This window comes from Ammospiza nelsoni, chromosome 11, assembly GCF_027579445.1.
Source record: "Ammospiza nelsoni isolate bAmmNel1 chromosome 11, bAmmNel1.pri, whole genome shotgun sequence".
Lineage (NCBI taxonomy): Eukaryota > Metazoa > Chordata > Aves > Passeriformes > Passerellidae > Ammospiza > Ammospiza nelsoni.
Genome location: NC_080643.1, coordinates 21136828 through 21160034, shown reverse-complemented (window position 1 = coordinate 21160034; position 23207 = coordinate 21136828).

The window sequence follows — 23207 nt, the reverse complement described above, 5'->3', positions numbered from 1 at the left end:
GAGCTGAGCCAGTGCTGCTGCCGGCTGGGCTTTGCTGCTGCTGCCACCCGGACACTGGGGTGACAGCTCCACCTCTTTATTGCAATAGAAGAAGGGTCCATCACCTACCTGGGTGGGGATGGGGGGTGTGAAAAATGCGTACTTTATGATTGGCTTTTCGCAAATACTAAAATGAATATTATAGGTGTTGTGTTACAATGTAATGCTGCATTAATTATTTTAAGTAGTGTGCTAAATATAGTTTTAGCTTATAAAAAAATGTTAAAATAGAAGCTACGCTATGTAAGATACTTTTTTTTAAAGAAAGGACTCACAGCAGGATAGCAGCCACCGGACACATATATCTGTCAGAGAAAAAGAATTCATTGTACTCTTATCAGAAGAAACAAACTTCTTCCCGCTTCGAAGGCACTGTTAGGATTCAGAGGAAGAAGTTGATGATGAGTACACAGAATCCTGTATTTGAATGGAATTTATGCATCATGTATGAAGTGTGTGAATGTGCAACAGGGTATTGTTTTTAAGGGTTAATCCTTTGATAACAGGTGTCCTCTTTTGAGCATGTGCTGCCCAGAAAAAGTACCTGGACGTCCATAACTCTTTGTTTCCATTGTATCATATTGTCCTAATCCAAATTGTGCAAATTCTTATTTCTCTAATTGTATGACTATCTATATAACCATTTTATTAAACCTTAAAATTTTAAAAAGAAGTGATTGGCGTTTTTGACAGGGGTGTAACCTACAGGGTTGTTCAGAGGGCAGGGCAAGGGGGCTCGGGGGTAGAGGAAGGGACATGTTGGTCCCAGGAGGGGCTGGAGGGTGCTGGGCTGCTGCTGGGGTCTATAGAAGAACTTGGGAATGGGCTGGGACGGGACAGAGGAAGATCAAAAAGAGGATGAGGGCAGCTCAGGGATACACATGGGGAGAGGAGGTGGCAGTGGGATCTACACTGGGAGAATAGCAGGTTTCGTCGTAGATGGCCGTTCCGGGGTCCTCTTCTCAGAGCTCTTGAGAGGGCTGCCCAGGCCCTCCGGGTGTGAGGTGCTGCCGCCTTTAAACTGCTGTCCAGAGGTGGAACTGTGGAGAGAGGAGGTGGCTGAGGCCCCAGCTGCCAGTGGCACACAGGGAGCCTCCTGCACAGCAGGGCCCAGAGCTGGCAAGGCTCCCCAGCACGGCTGGAGCTGCTGGCACAGCTTGGCCCAGCGGCACAGCTGTCCCTCAAGGCCCCGGCGAGCAGGGCACGGCTCTGGGCAGGCTCCCTGGCCAGGAGCGGGCCCCAGAGCACCTCTGCCTTTCAAGGGCAATCTCGTCCCTGCTCTTTCTGCTCCCCACTGTGCTTTGCCTCTGCCCTGTGCCCCTGGGGTTTCCCTTGGCCAGGCAGCCTCAGTGGGAGCCAGCACTGGCTGCAGCCCCAGCGGGCCCCCCAGGACAAGGCCCAGCAATGAGGAGGCCACTGAGAGCTCTGGGCAGCAGCAGAACCCTCAGCAGAGTTCTTTGGACAATCATGGACTGGCCACACCGACAACGCAGCCTCATTGGGAATGTTTCCTGTCTGCAGTAGACTTTCAAAAGAAGCTGTTTGAGGGGGAGAGCCACAAAACACTCACCCGTTTCGCTTCCAGGTATACCAGATTCCAAAGCAGCCGAACATGATGACGAGCTCCAAAAGAAGTAGGCCTGCCAGTAACCCCAGCCAGCAGCCTGTTCCCTGACAGAAACCCCCTCCAGGGCCCTTCTGGGAATCAGGAACATGTGCTGTGGTTCCAGCTGCACCTGTGGGAGCAATGGGGAGCGTCAGCCCGTGCTGTGCTGCACTGCTGAGCTGGCAGCACGGTAGATGCGGGCAGGACGTTCTCCGTTTCCCCCAGAGCTGGGGCCTGCAGGCACCTTGCCGGCCCTTGGCACAATCTGTGCCACCCAACAAAGCCCAGCAGACTGGGAGGAGAGCCCAGGGGCAGCGCAGCTCCTTGGGCAGTTGTGGAGGGACACGGGCCAAAGCCATCCCTGAGCAGCCACTGCCAGCCCTGGCCCTCCCTGCCCCGTGACAGCTCCCCCAGCCCCAGGGCACAGAGTCAAGCCCTGTCAGGACCCAGTGCAGCCCCTGCCCAGTTGGGAGCCAAGGCTGGCTCTGGCCCTGGGCTCGCGGCAGGGCTCCCGCTCGGGGCTGCTCCTGTGCCTTGGGCCTCTGGGCACTCAGGGCCAGCTCTGGAGCAGCTGCAGCGGGAGGGACGTTGGTGCACGAGTCCCCTTTCCCCGGGGCTGTGAAGAAGCTCCAAAGGCACCTCCAGCTTTGGCTGCTGCTGGGCCGTGCAAGGGCAGGCCCTGGGGGAATAGCTGCTGCCACAGAGCCCCGCCAAGGGCTGAGCCCTGCTGAGCCTGGCACAGCAGTTACCTTCTGTGCTTTTACCTGTGCTTGGCATCACATTTGTTCCTGCAGTAAAGCCTGACACCGACCCACTGCTTCCTCCGGGTTGTGGCTCCTTCTGCACAGATTTTTGGCCCATCACTTGAAAAAGAAAGAGGCAAAGCTGGATCAGATGGCAACATTCCCCACTGGGGAGGTGACATCGGCAGGAGGCACTGCTTGTAAGTCAGTGAAAAGACTGGGAAATGCCCCTGCTGTTGGGGCTGGGCCAGAACACTCCCTCCTCCAAATAGCTGTGCCTCCTGATTAGCTCAGAGACAGGGATGTTGCAGGGGATCTGAGGCCCGTGGTGCGGTTTGGTCTGTGTGGCAGCTGATGCCCAATGCCTTCCTGCAGAGGCTGGGGAGAAGCTGCAGCCAGGCCAGGCTGGCAAACAGCCCTGCAGGGCGTGGAAGGAGCAGCGGGGCAGCGAGGCTGCCATGGATCCCTTCTGGCTGTACCGGGCTCGGCGTGTCCAGATGTGCAGCCAAAGCCCCCGGATGCTGAGCCACAGGACAAGGCTGAGGGAATGCACCCACTTTGTCCAGCCTGTGCCCCATTCTGTGTTTGTCTCAGGAATTCATTTGAGTCAAGAGACATTTTGGCTGCACTATCATGGGTCTTTCCTTTTGTTCCATGTTCCATTTCCCATGAATGGATGCCACAAAAGCAGAGCTCAGCCTGTGGGGTCAGCAGGGACACACTACTCACCCCTGCGATGGGAGCTGGGTTGTTCCCAAGAATCCAGCCGAGCCACTGGAGAAATCCTCCCTGCAGACACATCTGTAACACAACAGCCACAGAAGCTTCTGCCATCTCTGCTCAGCTGCACGAGCACCACTGAGCCGCAGGAGCGGTGAGGGGATCGCGCAGGGCGAGGGCACACACGTGCATGGCTCTGTCCTGGCACCTGCAGCGATGCCCCCCTGGCCGAGCTTTGGGCTCTGAGCTGGCAGCTCTCCCAGGGGAAAGGCCTTGACCTACCCTCACCATCTCCCAGAGGCTCAGTCCTGGATGTGGTTTGGGAAGCCAGATCACCTTCAGCAACAGGTTCAGCTGCAAAGAAAGGCAGGACAAAACAGCTCCCATGGCACTGTAGGAGATCCTCAGGCTGCAGGCAAGGCTCAACCCCGGGGCACAGTCCTGGGCCTGGACCCTGCCCATTCTACCCTTCTCTGTGACTGCACAGCGCACACAGAAGGACACGGCCATTGCACACGGGAAGAGGATGGACAGCTAAATGCTCCTTCCTCTCATTCACAGCAATCCTGTGCGATCACTGAGGGCTCCAGAAGGAGCAGGCCAAGAATACAAGAATCTTTCAACCATGAGATTATGTTAAAGGAAATGGAAGGCAAGGGAGCTCTAGTGACATAGACACTGATTATTGTCTCGGGAAAGGCACACTGAGAACTTGCCTCCAGCATCTTCCAGGAATTTCAAGCCATTGTCCAGCAGGGCATCCAAATAATCCATGTTACGATTCCAGTCTGGAAAAGAGCACAGATCAGAACCATTTCCATGCTGTGCTGAGATCCCCTTCCGCTTCTGGGAAATGGGAAATGGGCACTGCAAGGGGGTCGGGTAAGGCCGTGGAAGCCAGGTGTGAATGGACATGGCCAAAGCTGCACAGGGGTCTGGAGAGCGCTGGGCTGGCTCCTGGCAACTCTCCACAATCTTTGTAGGTCCAGGGCAATGTCCCTGGTGGGGCGGCTGGAGCAGCCCAAGGCCCTGGGGCTCTCTCCCTCACACACACAAAGGAAATCCTCCCTAAAGCCCAGAGGTAAACTGCAGCAGGCAGTGCCACAGCTATCCCTGCCTCCCTCTGTCCCTCCTGCCCTCCTTCTGCTGGGACACTGCCCAGTCCTCAAGGGCACGTGGCCAGGCCCTGTCAGGACCCAGTGGAGCCTTGCTTTCCCCCTCTGCCCTTTCCCCACCATGGGCACCCCGTGCAGCCGCTCCCAGGTTTGGGGACGTGTCTCCCACGGAGGGAGCCCAGCAGGACAGCTCAGTACCCGAGTGCCCTGAGGCTGCTCGGGACAATTCCTCTGGGCTGTGCCCGTCTTGTCCGGGCTGTGCCCGCAGTGCCAAGCAGCAGAGAGGGCAGCTCAAGCCTCAGCAGGGCTCAGGCCCAGAGGCACAGCAATTACCTCCTGTGGCTGTGCCTGGCATCGCCTGCCTTCCTGCACCAGAGGCTGGCACAGAATCCCTGCTTCCTTTGGGAAACGCCGCCTTCAGCACAGCCTCTGCATCCACTTCTGGAGAAAGGATAAGGAACACTGGGTCAGATGGGGCTGTTTCTCATCGGCAAGGGCGCAGCTTAGGAGGCATTGCTTCTCAAAGACACGGATAAGAATCAGGAAAACGCCCAGACTCTTGGGATTTGGCCGGAGCACTCCCTTGTGCAAACAACTGTGCGCCTCCTGATCTGCTCAGAGACAGGGAAATTGCAGGGGATGTCAGGGTGTGCATGGCCCGTGGTGCAGTCTGGGCTCCCTGTGAGCTGATGCCCCGGATGCTTCCTGTAGAGGCTGGGGAGAAGCTGCAGCCAGGCCAGGCTGGGAAACAGCCCTGCAGGGCGTGGAAGCAGCAGCGGGGCAGTGAGGCTGCCATGGATCCCTTCCCGCTGTGCCGGGCACGGCGTGTCCAGATGTGCAGCCAAAGCCCCCGGCTGCTGAGCCCCAGGACAAGGCTGAGGGAATGCACCCACCTTGTCCTCCCTGAAGGACTTTCTTTAGCAGTTGCCACATGACTTCAAATGGCTTCTGGAATTTCTTGTCTGTCGTGTGTTTGGGCTTTACTGTTGGAGGATCTTGACAGAAAGTAGTTCCATTTCCCATGAATGGATGCCACAAAAGCAGGGCTCAGCCTGTGAGGCCAACTGGGACACGCTACTCACCGCTGTGATGGGAGCTGGTTTGGTGCTCACTATGCAGCCCAGGAGTTGGTGAAGTTGTCCCTGCAGTCACTTCTGTAACTGAACAGCCACAGAAGCTTCTGTCACCTGGTTCTTGCCAGCTTGTCAATGATTACGCCTTGGTGGGACCATGAGAACGCACCTGCAGAACCCTCAGTGGGCTTCACAATTTCAAACCTCCAGGTTAATGGATAAGCCATCCCAGTATCCCAGTCTGGAAGCAAACCAAGATGAGAACTGTTTCTTTTTGTGCCAAGGCTGGCTCTGGCCCTGGGCTCGCGGCAGGGCTCCCGCTCGGGGCTGCTCCTGTGCCTTGGGCCTCTGGGCACTCAGGGCCAGCTCTGGAGCAGCTGCAGCGGGAGGGACGTTGGTGCACGAGTCCCCTTTCCCCGGGGCTGTGAAGAAGCTCCAAAGGCACCTCCAGCTTTGGCTGCTGCTGGGCCGTGCAAGGGCAGGCCCTGGGGGAATAGCTGCTGCCACAGAGCCCCGCCAAGGGCTGTGCCCTGCTGAGCCTGGCACAGCAATTACCTTCTGTGCTTTTACCTGTGCTTGGCATCACATTTGTTCCTGCAGTAAAGCCTGACACCGACCCACTGCTTCCTCCGGGTTGTGGCTCCTTCTGCACAGATTTTTGGCCCATCACTTGAAAAAGAAAGAGGCAAAGCTGGATCAGATGGCAACATTCCCCACTGGGGAGGTGACATCGGCAGGACACACTGCTTGTAAGTCAGTGAAAAGACTGGGAAATGCCCCTGCTGTTGGGGCTGGGCCAGAACACTCCCTCCTCCAAATAGCTGTGCCTCCTGATTAGCTCAGAGACAGGGATGTTGCAGGGGATCTGAGGCCCGTGGTGCGGTTTGGTCTGTGTGGCAGCTGATGCCCAATGCCTTCCTGCAGAGGCTGGGGAGAAGCTGCAGCCAGGCCAGGCTGGCAAACAGCCCTGCAGGGCGTGGAAGGAGCAGCGGGGCAGCGAGGCTGCCATGGATCCCTTCTGGCTGTACCGGGCTCGGCGTGTCCAGATGTGCAGCCAAAGCCCCCGGATGCTGAGCCACAGGACAAGGCTGAGGGAATGCACCCACTTTGTCCAGCCTGTGCCCCATTCTGTGTTTGTCTCAGGAATTCATTTGAGTCAAGAGACATTTTGGCTGCACTATCATGGGTCTTTCCTTTTGTTCCATGTTCCATTTCCCATGAATGGATGCCACAAAAGCAGAGCTCAGCCTGTGGGGTCAGCAGGGACACACTACTCACCCCTGCGATGGGAGCTGGGTTGTTCCCAAGAATCCAGCCGAGCCACTGGAGAAATCCTCCCTGCAGACACATCTGTAACACAACAGCCACAGAAGCTTCTGCCATCTCTGCTCAGCTGCACGAGCACCACTGAGCCGCAGGAGCGGTGAGGGGATCGCGCAGGGCGAGGGCACACACGTGCATGGCTCTGTCCTGGCACCTGCAGCGATGCCCCCCTGGCCGAGCTTTGGGCTCTGAGCTGGCAGCTCTCCCAGGGGAAAGGCCTTGACCTACCCTCACCATCTCCCAGAGGCTCAGTCCTGGATGTGGTTTGGGAAGCCAGATCACCTTCAGCAACAGGTTCAGCTGCAAAGAAAGGCAGGACAAAACAGCTCCCATGGCACTGTAGGAGATCCTCAGGCTGCAGGCAAGGCTCAACCCCGGGGCACAGTCCTGGGCCTGGACCCTGCCCATTCTACCCTTCTCTGTGACTGCACAGCGCACACAGAAGGACACGGCCATTGCACACGGGAAGAGGATGGACAGCTAAATGCTCCTTCCTCTCATTCACAGCAATCCTGTGCGATCACTGAGGGCTCCAGAAGGAGCAGGCCAAGAATACAAGAATCTTTCAACCATGAGATTATGTTAAAGGAAATGGAAGGCAAGGGAGCTCTAGTGACATAGACACTGATTATTGTCTCGGGAAAGGCACACTGAGAACTTGCCTCCAGCATCTTCCAGGAATTTCAAGCCATTGTCCAGCAGGGCATCCAAATAATCCATGTTACGATTCCAGTCTGGAAAAGAGCACAGATCAGAACCATTTCCATGCTGTGCTGAGATCCCCTTCCGCTTCTGGGAAATGGGAAATGGGCACTGCAAGGGGGTCGGGTAAGGCCGTGGAAGCCAGGTGTGAATGGACATGGCCAAAGCTGCACAGGGGTCTGGAGAGCGCTGGGCTGGCTCCTGGCAACTCTCCACAATCTTTGTAGGTCCAGGGCAATGTCCCTGGTGGGGCGGCTGGAGCAGCCCAAGGCCCTGGGGCTCTCTCCCTCACACACACAAAGGAAATCCTCCCTAAAGCCCAGAGGTAAACTGCAGCAGGCAGTGCCACAGCTATCCCTGCCTCCCTCTGTCCCTCCTGCCCTCCTTCTGCTGGGACACTGCCCAGTCCTCAAGGGCACGTGGCCAGGCCCTGTCAGGACCCAGTGGAGCCTTGCTCTGCCCCTCTGCCCTTTCCCCACCATGGGCACCCCGTGCAGCCGCTCCCAGGTTTGGGGACGTGTCTCCCACGGAGGGAGCCCAGCAGGACAGCTCAGTACCCGAGTGCCCTGAGGCTGCTCGGGACAATTCCTCTGGGCTGTGCCCGTCTTGTCCGGGCTGTGCCCGCAGTGCCAAGCAGCAGAGAGGGCAGCTCAAGCCTCAGCAGGGCTCAGGCCCAGAGGCACAGCAATTACCTCCTGTGGCTGTGCCTGGCATCGCCTGCCTTCCTGCACCAGAGGCTGGCACAGAATCCCTGCTTCCTTTGGGAAACGCCGCCTTCAGCACAGCCTCTGCATCCACTTCTGGAGAAAGGATAAGGAACACTGGGTCAGATGGGGCTGTTTCCCATCGGCAAGGGCGCAGCTTAGGAGGCATTGCTTCTCAAAGACACGGATAAGAATCAGGAAAACGCCCAGACTCTTGGGATTGGGCCGGAGCACTCCCTTGTGCAAACAACTCTGCACCTCCTGATCTGCTCAGAGACAGGGAAATTGCAGGGGATGTCAGGGTGTGCATGGCCCGTGGTGCAGTCTGGGCTCCCTGTGAGCTGATGCCCCGGATGCTTCCTGCAGAGGCTGGGGAGAAGCTGCAGCCAGGCCAGGCTGGGAAACAGCCCTGCAGGGCGTGGAAGCAGCAGCGGGGCAGTGAGGCTGCCATGGATCCCTTCCCGCTGTGCCGGGCACGGCGTGTCCAGATGTGCAGCCAAAGCCCCCGGCTGCTGAACCCCAGGACAAGGCTGAGGGAATGCACCCACCTTGTCCTCCCTGAAGGACTTTCTTTAGCAGTTGCCACATGACTTCAAATGGCTTCTGGAATTTCTTGTCTGTCGTGTGTTTGGGCTTTACTGTTGGAGGATCTTGACAGAAAGTAGTTCCATTTCCCATGAATGGATGCCACAAAAGCAGGGCTCAGCCTGTGAGGCCAACCGGGACACGCTACTCACCGCTGTGATGGGAGCTGGTTTGGTGCTCACTATGCAGCCCAGGAGTTGGTGAAGTTGTCCCTGCAGTCACATCTGTAACTGAACAGCCACAGAAGCTTCTGTCACCTGGTTCTTGCCAGCTTGTCAATGATTACGCCTTGGTGGGACCATGAGAACGCACCTGCAGAACCCTCAGTGGGCTTCACAATTTCAAACCTCCAGGTTAATGGATAAGCCATCCCAGTATCCCAGTCTGGAAGCAAACCAAGATGAGAACTGTTTCTTTTTGTGCCAAGGCTGGCTCTGGCCCTGGGCTCGCGGCAGGGCTCCCGCTCGGGGCTGCTCCTGTGCCTTGGGCCTCTGGGCACTCAGGGCCAGCTCTGGAGCAGCTGCAGCGGGAGGGACGTTGGTGCACGAGTCCCCTTTCCCCGGGGCTGTGAAGAAGCTCCAAAGGCACCTCCAGCTTTGGCTGCTGCCGGGCCTGTGCAGGGCAGGCCCTGGGGAAGAGCTGCTGCCACACAGCCCTGCCAAGGGCTGAGCCTGGCACAGCAATTACCTTCTGTGCCTGTGCCTGTGTCTGGCATCTCCTCCTTTCCTGTGGCAGGGGCTGGCAACGAAGAGCGACTGCTTCCTTCAGGAAATGCTGCTTTCCACAGAACCTCTATGTCCATCTCTTGAGAAAGGAAGGGAGACAGCTGCATCAGAGGGAATTGTTCGCTATTTGGGTGCTGGCAACTACAGGAGGCAATATTTGTTCAAGACCAGGAAAACGGCCAAGTTTTTGGGGCTGTGTCAGATCACTCCCTGGTGCAAACCACCTCCTTTTCCTAATGTGGAGACCAGGATATTGTGGGGAATTTCAGGGTCTGTTGATGTTTGGTCTCCCTGTGAGCTGATGCCCAATGCCTTCCTGCAGAGGCTGGGGAGGAGCTGCAGTCAGGCCAGGCTGGCAAACAGCCCTGCAGGGCATGGAAGCAGCAGTGGGGCAGCGAGGCTGCCATGGATCCCTTCCCGCTGTGCCGGGCACGGCGTGTCCAGATGTGCAGCCAAAGCCCCCGGATGCTGAGCCCCAGGACAAGGCTGAGAGAAATGCTCTCACCATTCCCTTTGTGCAGTTCCTCCACTATTTGTTTCAAGATGTTGTTTGACTCAAGGGATTTCGTCTCGCCTCTAGGTTTGTTCTTCCTTCTTGGAGGACCTTAAGAGAAAGTAGCTCCATTTCCCATGACTGGATGGCACAAAAGCAGGGCTCAGCCTGTGGGGTCAGCAGGGACACGCTACTCACCCCTGCGATGGGAGCTGGGTTTGCGTGCAGGAACCAGAATAGGAGCAGCAAAAGTCCTCCCTGCAGAAGCATCTATAACTCAACAGACACAGAAGCTTCCTTCACCTTGTCCTGCCAGGTTGTCAATGATTAATCCTTGGTGGGACAGTGAAAACATACCTGCAGGAGCCTCCAAGGGCTTCAAAACTTTATCCAGCCAATCTAATGGCGATGCCTTCCCAGCAACCTCATCTAGAAGAGAGCACAGAGGACAACATTTTTCAGGCTGTGCTGGGATCCCCTTCTGCCTCTGGGAAATGGGCATTGCAAGGGGGTGGGATAAGGTCATGGGAGCCAGACGTGAATGGACATGGCCAAAGCTGCACAGGGGACTGAGGAGCTCTGGGCAAGCTCCTGGTCACTCTCTACCCACTTAGCAGGTCCTGTGCAACATCCCTGGAAGGGGCAACTGGAATAGCCCAGGCGCTGGGGGCTTCCACTCACACACAGAGGAAATCCTCCCTAAAGCCCAGAGGGAAACTGCAGCAGGCAGTGCCACAGCTATCCCTGCCTCCCTCTGTCCCTCCTGCCCTCCTTCTGCTGGGACACTGCCCAGTCCTCAAGGGCATGTGGCCAGGCCCTGTCAGGACCCAGTGGAGCCTTGCTCTGCCCCTCTGCCCTTTCCCCACCATGGGCACCCCGTGCAGCCGCTCCCAGGATTCGGGACGTGTCTCCCACGGAGGGAGCCCAGCAGGACAATTCCTCTGGGCTGTGCCCGTCTTGTCCGGGCTGTGCCCGCAGTGCCAAGCAGCAGAGAGGGCAGCTCAAGCCTCAGCAGAGCTCAGGCCCAGAGGCACAGCAATTACCTCCTGTGGCTGTGCCTGGCATGGCCTGCCTTCCTGCACCAGAGGCTGGCACAGAATCCCTGCTTCCTCCATGGAACTCAGCTTTCAGCACAGGCTCTCCTTTCATTTCTGAAGAATGGAAAAGAGACACCTGGATCAGATGGAAACATTCCTCATTGGGAATGGGGAAGATGACAGCTTGAGGCGGCAATAGTTGAGAAAGGCATGGATAAGGATCAGGAAACACCCTGGATTTTGGGACTGTCCCAGACTGGTCCGTTTTCCAAACAGCCCCTACACGTGATGTGCCCAGAGACAAGGAAATTGCGGGGAATCTCAGGGTGTACATTGCCCGTGGTGTAGTTTTGCCTGCCTGTCAGCCTTCCTGCAGAGGCTGGGGAGAAGCTGCAGCCAGGCCAGGCTGGGAAACAGCCCTGCAGGTCGTGGAAGCAGCAGCGGGCCAGCAAGGCTGCCATGGATCCCTTCCCGCTGTTCCGGGCACGGCGTGTCCAGATGTGCAGCCTAAGTGCCCGGATGCTGAGCCCCAGGGCAAGGCTGAGGGAAATGCTCTCACCATTCTCTTTGTGCAGTTTCGCCAGTATTTGTTTCAAGATGTCGTTTGACTCAAGTGATTTCTTCTCGTCTCTAGGTTTGTTCTTCCCTCTTGGAGGACCTTAAGAGAAAGAAGTTCCATTTCCCATGAATGGATGCCAGAGAAGCAGGGCTCAGCCTGTGGGGTCAGCAGGGACACACTACTCACCCCTGCGATGGGAGCTGGGTTGTTCCCAAGAATCCAGCCGAGCAGCTGGAGAAATCCTCCCTGCAGACACATCTGTAACACAACAGCCACAGAAGCTTCTGCCATCTCTGCTCAGCTGCACGAGCACCACTGAGCCGCAGGAGCGGTGAGGGGATCGCGCAGGGCGAGGGCACACACGCGCATGGCTCTGTCCTGGCACCTGCAGCGATGCCCCCCTGGCCGAGCATTGGGCTCTGAGCTGGCAGCTCTCCCAGGGGAAAGGCCTTGACCTACCCTCACCACCTCCCAGAGGCTCAGTCCTGGATGTGGTTTGGGAAGCCAGATCACCTTCAGCAACAGGTTCAGCTGCAAAGAAAGGCAGGACAGAACAGCACCCGTGGCACTGTAGGAGATCCTCAGGCTGCAGGCAAGGCTCAACCCCGGGGCACAGCCCTGGGCCTGATCCCTGCCCTCTCTGCTCTTCTCTGTGGCTGCACAGCGCACACGGAAGGACGCACTGGCATTGCACACGGGAGGAGGATGGACAGCTAAATGCTCCTTCCTCCCACTGAGAGCGATCCTGTGGGATCCCTCACGGCTCCAGAAAGGAGCCGGGTAAGGTTTTCAGAATCCTTGAACCTTAAGATTATGTTAACGGAAATGGCTTATGAGTGAGCTCTTGTCACATTGATTATTGTCTCGGGAAAGGCACACTGAGAACTTGCCTCCAGTATCCTCCAAGAACTTCAAAACATGATTCATCAGGCCTTCCAAAACACCCGTGTCATGCTTCCAGTCTAGAAGGGAGCACTGATCAGAACCATTTCCGTGTTGTGTTGGGATCCCCTTCTGCCTTTGGGAACAGGGCACTGCAAGGGGCTTGGTTAAGGCTATGGGAGCCAGGTGTGAATGGACAAGGCCAAACTGCACAGGGGCCTGGGGAGCTCTGGGCTGGCTCCTGGTCACTCTGCACCCTCTTTGCAGACCCTGTGACACATGCCTGGAGAGGAAACTGGGCTGCCCAGGGCCCTGGGGTCTCTCTTCCTCCACCAGAGGAAACCCTCCCTGAAGGCCTGGGGAAAACCATCCCCAGCGCTTCCCGGGGAGCAGGGAGCGCTGTCCCGCGAAAGGGGAGCCAGGCTGCCGGCTCACCTGCTCGCCGCGCTTGCAGCGGAGCAGCCTGGGCAGCCCTGGCAGGCAGGGCCATGGCCAGGAGGAGCAGGAGGAAGAGGCGCAGAGCAAGGGCCATGCTGCCTTGCCCCCTGCCAGTCCCGCAGCTCTTGCTGCCACCGCTGTCCTGACACCGCTGTCCCAATGTCAGCACCACTGCTGCCACCGCCGCTGCTGCTGCCGCAACAGTTGTGCTCAAGCACTGACTGCTCGCTCCTTGTGCTGCTGTGCAACCACCGGGTCTGGCACCTCTGTGACCTCAGAGCCAAGTGTGACCTCAGCCTGCTGTGACCCCTGAGCCTGCTGTGACCTCATGGCCTCAGCTGAACCCCCAGAGTGTGCCCCCATCTGTACAAATGGGCTGCCCTGATTGTAAATGTTTTGCTTCATCAAAGGGCCATTGCTCAGCAAAACTTTTTTTTTTTTCCAGCTTCCATTGCTGGTCGGTCAGGCTGTGTCTCTGAAAATGCTCTTGATTGTTGCAGTTTGAATTTATTTTATTGATTCCTGTTTAAGTGGTTCATGGTTTACCCGTGGGTTTTACCCTCCCTCAAAGCTGTCCCTCATGCCATTCCCCGCCCCTTGTTCCACCTCTTTCCCTGCCTGCCATGGCACCCCAACCCCTTGCTTCCCGAAGGCGCCTTCGGGCCAATCTCTGACTGGAACAGCCCTTTGGAATTCCCCTATTCCGGAGGCCCCGTGGGCCCATGTGAGCCATCCTCTCCACCCTCCTACCGCAATGGGCCCCAGACACTTGACTAATCCCCTCACTGCTCCCCTGAGGATTCCCTATTGGTCAGCTGTTTGTATGCACCCCCTGACTTGTATCTGTATAAACCCCCTTGCACAATAAATCTAGGGGCTTTTTATCCTATTTCTTTCACCTGGAATAAACTCTTCCTTGTGGAACCTCAGAGGGCCTCCTCCTTTCTCCTCTGCCTGGTCCCTGTCGTGGCTGGTGTCTGGCACAGTAGAGCAAGTGGCTCTAAAGGTTCTGCCTCTGGTAAATCCCTATCCTGAGGCAGTTCCCTACTCCTGCGGTGGCTTCGGAGTTCTGAGAGTTAGCCCGGGTTCCAAAAGTCTCGTCACTAATCCCCATGTCCTGGTTTAGGGCAAATTTGTTAAAGATTTTGCAAAGGAGGGCCCCTCCAGAAAGCAAAACCCACATGGCCCCTGCCCCCAACCGGTTTGGGAAAAAATTCCACAGACAGAGGTGGAAAGAACCTGTTTATTTCAGGCACAGCAGCCCCCAGCACACAAAATGAACAATACCCAATGACACCGCTCTGGGAAAGATGACAAAATCAGAAAGTCTCTTTCGGGGGTGGTTGCTCTGTTCTCAGTCCCTCCGGCACTGGGGTAGCTGCTGCAGGCAAAAACGGTGCAAATCCTCGGTTTACCCAGGTCCCAGTCTGGAGCAGGTTTGAGATGGTCGAAGAAAAGTAGAGGAGAAACAGTCCAGGAAGGAATTTGGACTGTTTAGCTAGAGCTAGCTAATAAGCAGAGGCCAAAGCAGAGCAGAAGCGAGAGCAGAAAAGAGAGCAAGCAAAGCAGCAAGCTGAAAGCAAGAAGTGAAAACAGCCCTAAGTACTGCCCCTCTCTTTGTCCCTGATAAGAGAAACCCAAACAAAACTTCCACTCTTCAGAGTCGGTCTTAAAGGCACAGAACAGATGAATGGGGATACAAGCATCATAACGTCACCCCAGGACATTCCACCCCTTATGCCCATATCATCAACATACTACAACACATCATGCATTATTCATACAAAATTTCCATCTGTTCCCCCAAAATGTACAAGCAATACCCATCATGCCTTCATCACATCCCCACACTGGACCACTGAATCCAGGCCTTATATTTCAGAGCTGCAGGATTCCCCCTTTTCTCTTTAGTCACTTAAAGCTCCATCTATCACTTGCTCAGACCTTCAGCACTTACACATTTCCTTCTCCATCTTCCACTTGCCCAGACCTTCAACACTTACACATTTGCTTCTATCTCATGTCTGTATGGTTTAATGTACAGACAATGGCAGTAACATTCAATGAACAGTGATATTGCACATCATTCTTAGCCCACAATCAGATCTCCTTGAGGTACACATCGTGTTGTTCCATCTCTTTGCATTATCCACCAGGTGCAACCTGGTCCCTGAGCAAAGACAACCCCACGAATGTGTTTGTCTGTACTTGAGGCAGAATTGATCCACACAGTCTTCCCTTACAAACCTCTGATATGTACCACTGGGACTTTGTCTCCTTCTATTATATTCAGGGACTCAGACTGGGCAGGACCTGCTCAGTTGGTGGAACCTCGGGTGTTAACTAACCAGGTGGCCTTTGCTAAATGCTGGTCCCAGTTTTTGAAAGATCCCCCACCCAAAGCTTTCAACTGGGTTTTTAGTAGTCCATTGTACCTCTCCACTTTGCCTGCAGCTGGTGCATGGTAGGGGATATGGTACACCCACTCAATGCCATGTTCCCTAGCCCAGGTGTTGATAAAGCTGTTCTTGAAATGAGTCCCGTTGTCTGACTCCATCCTCTCAGGGGTGCCATGTCTCCACAGGACTTGCTTTTCAAGGCCCAGGATGGTGTTCCGGGCTGTAGCATGAGACACAGGGTAGGTTTCCAACCATCCAGTGGTGGCTTCCACCATGGTCAGCACACATAGCGTTTGCCCTGGCGTGTCTGGGGCAGTGTGATGGAGTCAATCTGCCAGGCTTCCCCGTACTTGTACTTGGACCACCGCCCACCGTACCAGAGGGGCTTCACTCGCTTGGCCTGCTTGATGGCAGCACGCGTCTCACAGTCATGGATAACCTGAGAAATACTGTCCATGGTTAGATCCACCCCTCGGTCTCGTGCCCAGGTATAGGTGGCATCTCTGCCCTGGTGGCCTGAGGCATCATGGGCCCATCTAGCTAGGAATAACTCTCCCTTATGTTCCCAATCTAGGTCTATTTTGGACACCCCTATCTTTGCAGCCTGCTCATTGTTTTGGTGCTCCTCATTGGCCCTACTCTTGGGTACATGGGCATGTACATGGCGGACTTTCACAGGTAGCCTCCCTACCCTGGTAGCAATGTCTTTCCACTCTTCAGCAGCCCAAATTGGTTTCCCTCTACGTTGCCAGTTAGCCTTTTTCCACCTCTCCAGCCATCCCCACAGAGCATTGGCTACCATCCATGAATCAGTGTAGAGGTAGAGCTTTGGCCACTTCTCTCTCTCAGCAATGTCTAGGGCCAGCTGAACAGCTTTGAGTTCAGCAAGTTGGCTTGATCCACCTTCTCCTTCGGTAGCTTGTGCAACCCGTCGTGTGGGGCTCCATACGGCTGCTTTCCACTTCCGGTTCATCCCTACGATGCGACAGGAACCGTCAGTGAAAAGAGCGTAGCGTGTTTCCTCTGGGGGCACTTGGTTATAGGGAGGGGCCTCTTGAGCACGTGTCACTGGTTCTTGTTCCTCTTCATCTATGACACCAAAATTCTCACCTTCGGGCCAATTTGTAATTACCTCCAAAATCCCAGGGCGATTCAGTTTACCTATATGGGCGCGCTGAGTGATGAGAGCAATCCACTTGCTCCATGTAGCACTGGTGGCATGGTGAGTGGAAGGAACTTTGCCTTTGAACATCCACCCCAGCACTGGTAGTCAGGGTGCCATGAGGAGTTGTTCTTCAGTGCCTATTACCTCCGAGGCAGCCTGGACTCCTTCATAGGCAGCCAAGATTTCCTTCTCTATTGGAGTGTAGTTGGCTTCAGATCCTCTGTAGCTTCGACTCCAAAATCCCAGTGGTCGACCCCGATTCTCCTCAGGCACCTTCTGCCAAAGGCTCCAGAACAAGCCATGGTTCCCGGCTGCAGAGTAGAGCATGTTCTTTACCTCTGGTCCTGTCCTGACTGGGCCAAGGGCTACGGCATGGGCAATCTCCTGCTTGATCTGTGCAAAGGCTTGTTGCAGCTCAGGGCCCCACTGGAAATTGTTCTTCTTGCGGGTGACCAGGTAAAGAGGGCTCACGATCTGACTGTACTCAGGAATATGCATCCTCCAAAAACCTATTGCACCCAGGAAAGCTTGTGTCTCTTTCTTATTGGTGGGTGGAGACATTGCTGTGATCTTGTTGACGACATCTGTAGGAATCTGACGCCGTCCATCTTGCCACTTCACTCCCAGGAATTGAATCTCATGAGCTGGTCCCTTCACTTTGCTCTTTTTAATGGTGAAACCAGCTCCCAGGAGGATCTGGATGATTTTCTCCCCTTTCTCAAACACTTCCGCAGCTGTGTTCCCCCACACAATGATGTCATCAATATATTGCAGGTGTTCTGGAGCCTCACCCTTTTCCAGTGCAGCCTGGCTCAGTCCATGGCAGATGGTGGGGCTGTGCTTCCACCCCTGGGGCAGTCGGTTCCAGGTGTACTGCACTCCCCTCCATGTGAAGGCAAACTGAGGCCTGCATTCTGCTGCCAGAGGAATGGAGAAAAATGCATTGGCAATGTCTATAGTAGCGTACCACCTTGCTGCCTGGGACTCCAGCTCGTACTGGAGCTCTAATATGTCTGGCACGGCAGCACTCAGTGGTGGAGTCACTTCATTCAATGCACGGTAGTCCACAGTCAATCTCCATTCTCCTTCAGATTTTCGAACAGGCCAAATGGGGCTGTTGAAGGGTGACTGGGTCTTGCTGACCACCCCTTGGCTCTGCAGCTCAGGGATCATTTTGTGGATGGGGATCACAGCATCTCGAGTGGTCCTATACGGCCGTCGATGCACTATGGAAGTGGCAATTGGCACTCGTTGCTCTTCTCCCGTCAGGCATCCTACTGCAGATGGATTCTCAGACAACCCAGGCAAGGTGTTCAATTGCTGGATGCCCTCTGTTACAGCAGCTATTCCAAATGCCCATCTGAGTCCCTTTGGGTCTTTGAAGTACCCACTTCGAAGGTAGTCTATGCCCAAAATACATGGGGCCTCTGGGCCAGTCACAATAGGATGCTTCTTCCACTCATTTCCCGTTAGGCTCACATCACCTTCCACCAAAGTGAAAACCTGGGATCCCCCTGTCACACCAGCAATAGAAACAGACTCTGTCCCCACATGTCTCGATGGGATTAATGTGCATGGCACACCAGTATCAACCAAAGCTTTGTACTCCTGTGGTTCCGATGTGCCAGGCCAACGAATCCACACAGACCAGAAAACACGATTTTCCCTGGCCTCTACCTGGCTAGAGGCAGGGCCCCTCTAAGCCTGGTTTTCCTTCTTTCCCTGGGCGTATGTTTTGGATGTTCCTTCGAGGGGATCAGACATGTCATCATCATCATACCTGGCCGTTCGGCTACGGGCAACTGGAGCTGCTTTCCTTCTGGTGGCTTCCTTCAGTTCACGCACCCGTCGTGCCAGAACAGCAGTAGGTTTCCTATCCCACCTTCTCATGTTTTCCCCACAATCACGCAGGTAAAACCACAGCTCAGCTCGTGGGGTGTACCTTCTCTCACCATCTGGGAGATGTCTGCCTTGGATACCAGAACCTCGGATCTGTACTGCTGAAATTTGGAGAAGGTCTTCTTTAATCTCCTCTCTAAGCTTCTTATGATTCTCCTCTATCTTATCCTCTAAATTCTGCAGACGTGTTTCTACTGCTGCAATTCTGGCATGTGTCGGGCCATGCGCAGCATCTGCATATGCTCGGAGCTTCCTTGCCATGTCAAGCACAGTCTCATCCCTCTCATCCCTCTTCATGATGGCTAAGGCAGAAGCATATTCGTGTGGCCCAAGTCGTACAAGTTTTCGTTACATCACAGACGTGCATGGTACTAAGTCTGGGTCCCTAGTTGTTACATCATCTGAGAAGATAATCTCTGCCACTGCCATTTCTCTCAGGCGTTGGATCCCTTGCTCTATGGTCTTCCACTGAGTTTGCTGCATGTAGAGATCGTCTGCGCACAGGTATCTTTCTGCTACACTTGTTAGGACCCGTTCCCAAAGGCTGTGAGAGTTAGCACCCCTCATCATTCCTTGGTCTATGGCAGGATCCTGTGACAGGGATCCCAAATGCCTGGCTTCAGTGCCATCCAGAATTGTAGCCTCGCCTGCAGCATCCCAGAGACGGACCAGCCAACTAATTATGGATTCATCAGACCTTCGAGTGTAATCCTTCCGTAGGCCACGAAGGTCCTTCAGGGAATAAGACTCAAAATTTGCATCTGATCGTGCACCTGCTGCTTTGACTCCTGATTTTATGTCAGGAGGCATTGAGGTTCCTTCTCCTTTATCATCATCATCATCCACTGGTCGATGGGTGTTGTCCGTGCATTTCCCACTTCTAGTGCTGGTAGCAACAGCCATGGGTTTAGATGCTGGCTTCGAGCCTGGAGTGTTAGCTGCAGCCTGAGTCACCGGGACAGTTGCTGATTTATCTCCCTGCCCCCTGCCTCTGTCTGCTGCCTGACAGTATCTAGCAGCGTGCGATAAGCGTATGCCAGGGCCCAGCTCACTGCAATGACCTTCCTCTCCTTAGGCTCATCCTGGTACTTCTCTTTCAGATATTTGCCCACCTCAGCTTGGTTCTGAATTTGTTCATGGGGAAAATCCCAGACTATAGGGTCAGAGAATTCCTTCAGGATTTGGCCCATATCCTCCCATTTCCCACACCACTTAGGATTTTCCACACCGGGGTTTACTCCTGAGTCAGGGGTCTCATCAGCCCATCTAGAAATCTCAGCCCTCATTCCAGAGAAGCAGCAGGCTGTATAGAGGAAGGTTACCAGATTGAATACCAGAAAGATGGTTTCTTTAACATTGAGGGGAAACTGAACATCCTTCACTAGTGATGCAACTGATTCATAGGAGAAGAAGGAAAGCAGAGGCTGAAAAACCTCATTCCCTGCTGCTCCTCCTGCAACAAACTGGATGCATAACCATAGCCATGAACCATTCATACCTGGAGCAGAGCCTAGCATGTTTATAAACTTCTTGCACATCATTGACACCAAGCCCAGCAGGATAGCTACTCTGGTCACTGCCCCTATGATGTAAAAACTATGTATTAGGGACAATACTAAAGCTCTTTCTGGATGAGAAAATAAACCTGGGGACCAGAGAGGTATTAAAATCTCAAGAAACCCTAGGGACCAGAAATGCATGCAAACCTTCATCCCAACAGACATTATGAACTCAAAAAGCATGGCTACTAGCTGACTTAAATGAACACAGAGTAATAGCAACCAAAATGCAGTCAAAACAGGGTTTTTCCACTCTCTCTCGAGTCCCACATTGGGCGCCAATATTTTGTCCTGGTTTAGGGCAAATTTGTTAAAGAATCTGCAAAGGAGGGCCCCTCCAGAAAAGAAACGCACACGGCTGCTCCCCCCAACCGGTTCGGGAATAAATGCCTCAGACAGAGGTGGAAAGAACCTGTTTATTTACCAGACACAGCACCCCCCAGCACACAAAATGAACAATACCCGATGACACCGCTCTGGGAAAGATGACAAAATCAGAAAGTCTCTTTCGGGGGTGGTTGCTCTGTTCTCAGTCCCTCCGGCACTGGGGTAGCTGCTGCAGGCAAAAACGGTGCAAATCCTCGGTGTTCCCAGGTCCCAGTCCGGAGCAGGTTTGAGATGGTCGAAGAAAAGTAGAGGAGAAACAGTCCAGGAAGGAATTTGGACTGTTTAGCTAGAGCTAGCTAATAAGCAGAGGCCAAAGCAGAGCAGAAGCGAGAGCAGAAAAGAGAGCAAGCAAAGCAGCAAGCTGAAAGCAAGAAGTGAAAACAGCCGTAAGTACTGCCCCTCTCTGTGTCCCTGATAAGAGAAACCCAAACAAAACTTCGACTCTTCAAAGCCAGTCTTAAAGGCACAGAACAGATGAATGGGGATACAAGCATCATAACGTCACCCCAGGACATTCCACCCCCGAATGTCCGTGCTTCAGGGCCTGCTCTGGTGCCCTGCCATCTCCCACACCACAGTGGGATTCACATACTGCAGCCCAGAGTTAGGCTTGTGCAACAGTGAAATGGGTGTGCTCGGCAGCGTTGCTGGAGATACATCCCTACGGAACTAAAGAAAATGTGTGCGCCAAGCCAGGGCTTGAATAGGCACAGGAATTTTGGAAAGACGAGGACAAGGTAGCAGAGAACAATGTAAAAATCAGCTGAAAATAAAATGAGGAAATGCTGAACGAGTTATTTGTGCACATTTGGAGATTTATTTTTCTTGGGTGCAAAGGAAAATCAAAAGGTCCTAAATGCCCAAAAGATTGGAAATGTGGAATGTCCTCCATAGCAGAGTGTCGGACCTCTGGATCCTTAAAACAGTTTTATGGTGGTGGAACAGTGGCAGCTTGAGCTGGTGCCTCTGGGGGCTCTGAATATATATAAAGGAAATATGCTTATCTCACGCCTTATTGAAGCAGAGAAAAACAGCTTGAGAAAGGAAGATGAACATCATCTCAAGGGTTTATGGTTTCGACCAAAGGGAAGCTGGACATCACTGTTATGAGATTTAGAGTGTCTTCAATTAAAAGGTGGACACACATCTGGGGAGCTGGACCCCACCAGATGGGAGTCGTCTTTCTTCTTTCGGAAACTAGACCGTCACCATCTGGGGATACTCCCTTGAGATATATCCTGAGAAGTTAAAATCACAATAGTGTATAGAATTGAGATGTAATAATTTGGAATAGAAATTTCTGATGAGTAAAAGATTGGAAATAGAAACTGCTGAAAAAAGGTGATTAGTACCCCTATAAATACCTGTAACCCTCAATTATCGGTGTGCAGTTGGAGGGAAAACTTCCCTCACTGTACCCAGCGCTGTACTGCTCATACTTTACCATATTAAATAATAAATTGATTGCTGCTTGAATATTGGCCTAGTCAAGCTTCTTATTCATAACAGATTTGGTGCATTGGCAGGGAATTTCCAAATCCATTGAGGGAGACTCCTGATCACGGGGAGGCGCCCCACCTTGGAGGCTTCTGCCTCCAGTGACCCTGAGTGACGGGGGAATGTCTGAGGGAAGAGGAAATCCATAAGGTAAATTATGAGCAAAGAATTTGGAGCTCCCGGAGTAGACTGCAGTAAAATTCACCTGTAATAAATTCGTGCACTAGTTTATTAAACTCTCACCCAGGCGAGGAAAAGAGGCTGTAAGTATCACTTGGTTTGGTGGGATAAGAACGGGTGGGTGTAGGTGTGTAAGAGTGTGAATGGTGTGTGTATGAGACGTGACCTAGTCACGACACGAGTGAGGAGTTCTTTTAACCTCGGTTTCGCTACCCCGCGAGGGGGGCGGCAGGTGAAGGAACAAAGCGTGTGGAAAAGGATTCTCTGTATGTAAAAGGTCGGGGGGGGGTGAGATAAGATAATGGTTACGGAGAGGAATTTGTTTTCTTTTCCCGGTAGAGAATCAGAGGCGGGAGGATTTAGAAGGGACTTTTTATTAAGGAAATTCCTGACAAGAAAGGACTAAGGTCTGAACAAGTGAAGTCAAAGCGAGTGAGGGAACACCCGTTTGGTGGAAAAATGGGTCAATGCCAGAGCAAAAACCCAGGAGCTGGTATAAACCAGCAGGAAAATAAAGGTACTGAAAGTACTGGAAAAAGAGGGAGTATTTTGCCAGATATACCCCAGGACAGCCCCCTTGGGGTAATGTTAAAATTGTAAGATAAATGTGAATCCAGCAGAGGAAAAAAAATAAAGAGAAAATGATACAATATTGTATGGTAGAATGGACTAAGGAAATGATACGACCGGATAATTTATACTGGCCAATGTATGGGTCATCTGAAGGGTGGATCTGTAAAGCTTTGAATGCCTATGTAAATGAAAAGGACCCTATTAACCAAGAAGAAAGCAATTATTCTGCTTTATGGCATGGGTCCTGGCCTACTCCCCTGTATGCATTAAAAACCAAAAAGAAAAGGGATCAGTGGGACCCTTTAGATAACCTTCCCCCCTTATCTACCACAGCCAGCTGCACTGGCAGAGGTGCCTCATCCAGCACCTAACCCAGCACCCTTTGCACCCATTCCAGCACCCGCTGCACTGCAAGCCCCAGAGGTTCCACTAACACTGCCACAAGCCCCAGAGGTTCCACTAACGCTGCCACAAGCCCCGGTGGCTCCGCTCCCGCTGCCACAAGCCCCGGTGGTTCCAGTCAGGCTGCCACAAGCCCCGGTGGTTCCACTAACACTGCCACAAGCCCCGGTGGTTCCAGTCCTGCTGCCAGAAACTCCGGTGGCTCGCTCCCGCTGCCACAAGCCCCGGTGGCTCCGCTCCCCATACTTGATTCACCACCAGCACACAGAACGAGAAGCCAGGAAAGGGCACGAGCAGAAAGCAGTGGGGATAGCAATAAAGAAGGGAAGGGGGGGCAGCTGTACCCATTAAGGAAAGTATCATTAGTAGGAAATCAAGGGACACCAGTCCTTGGGTATGTGC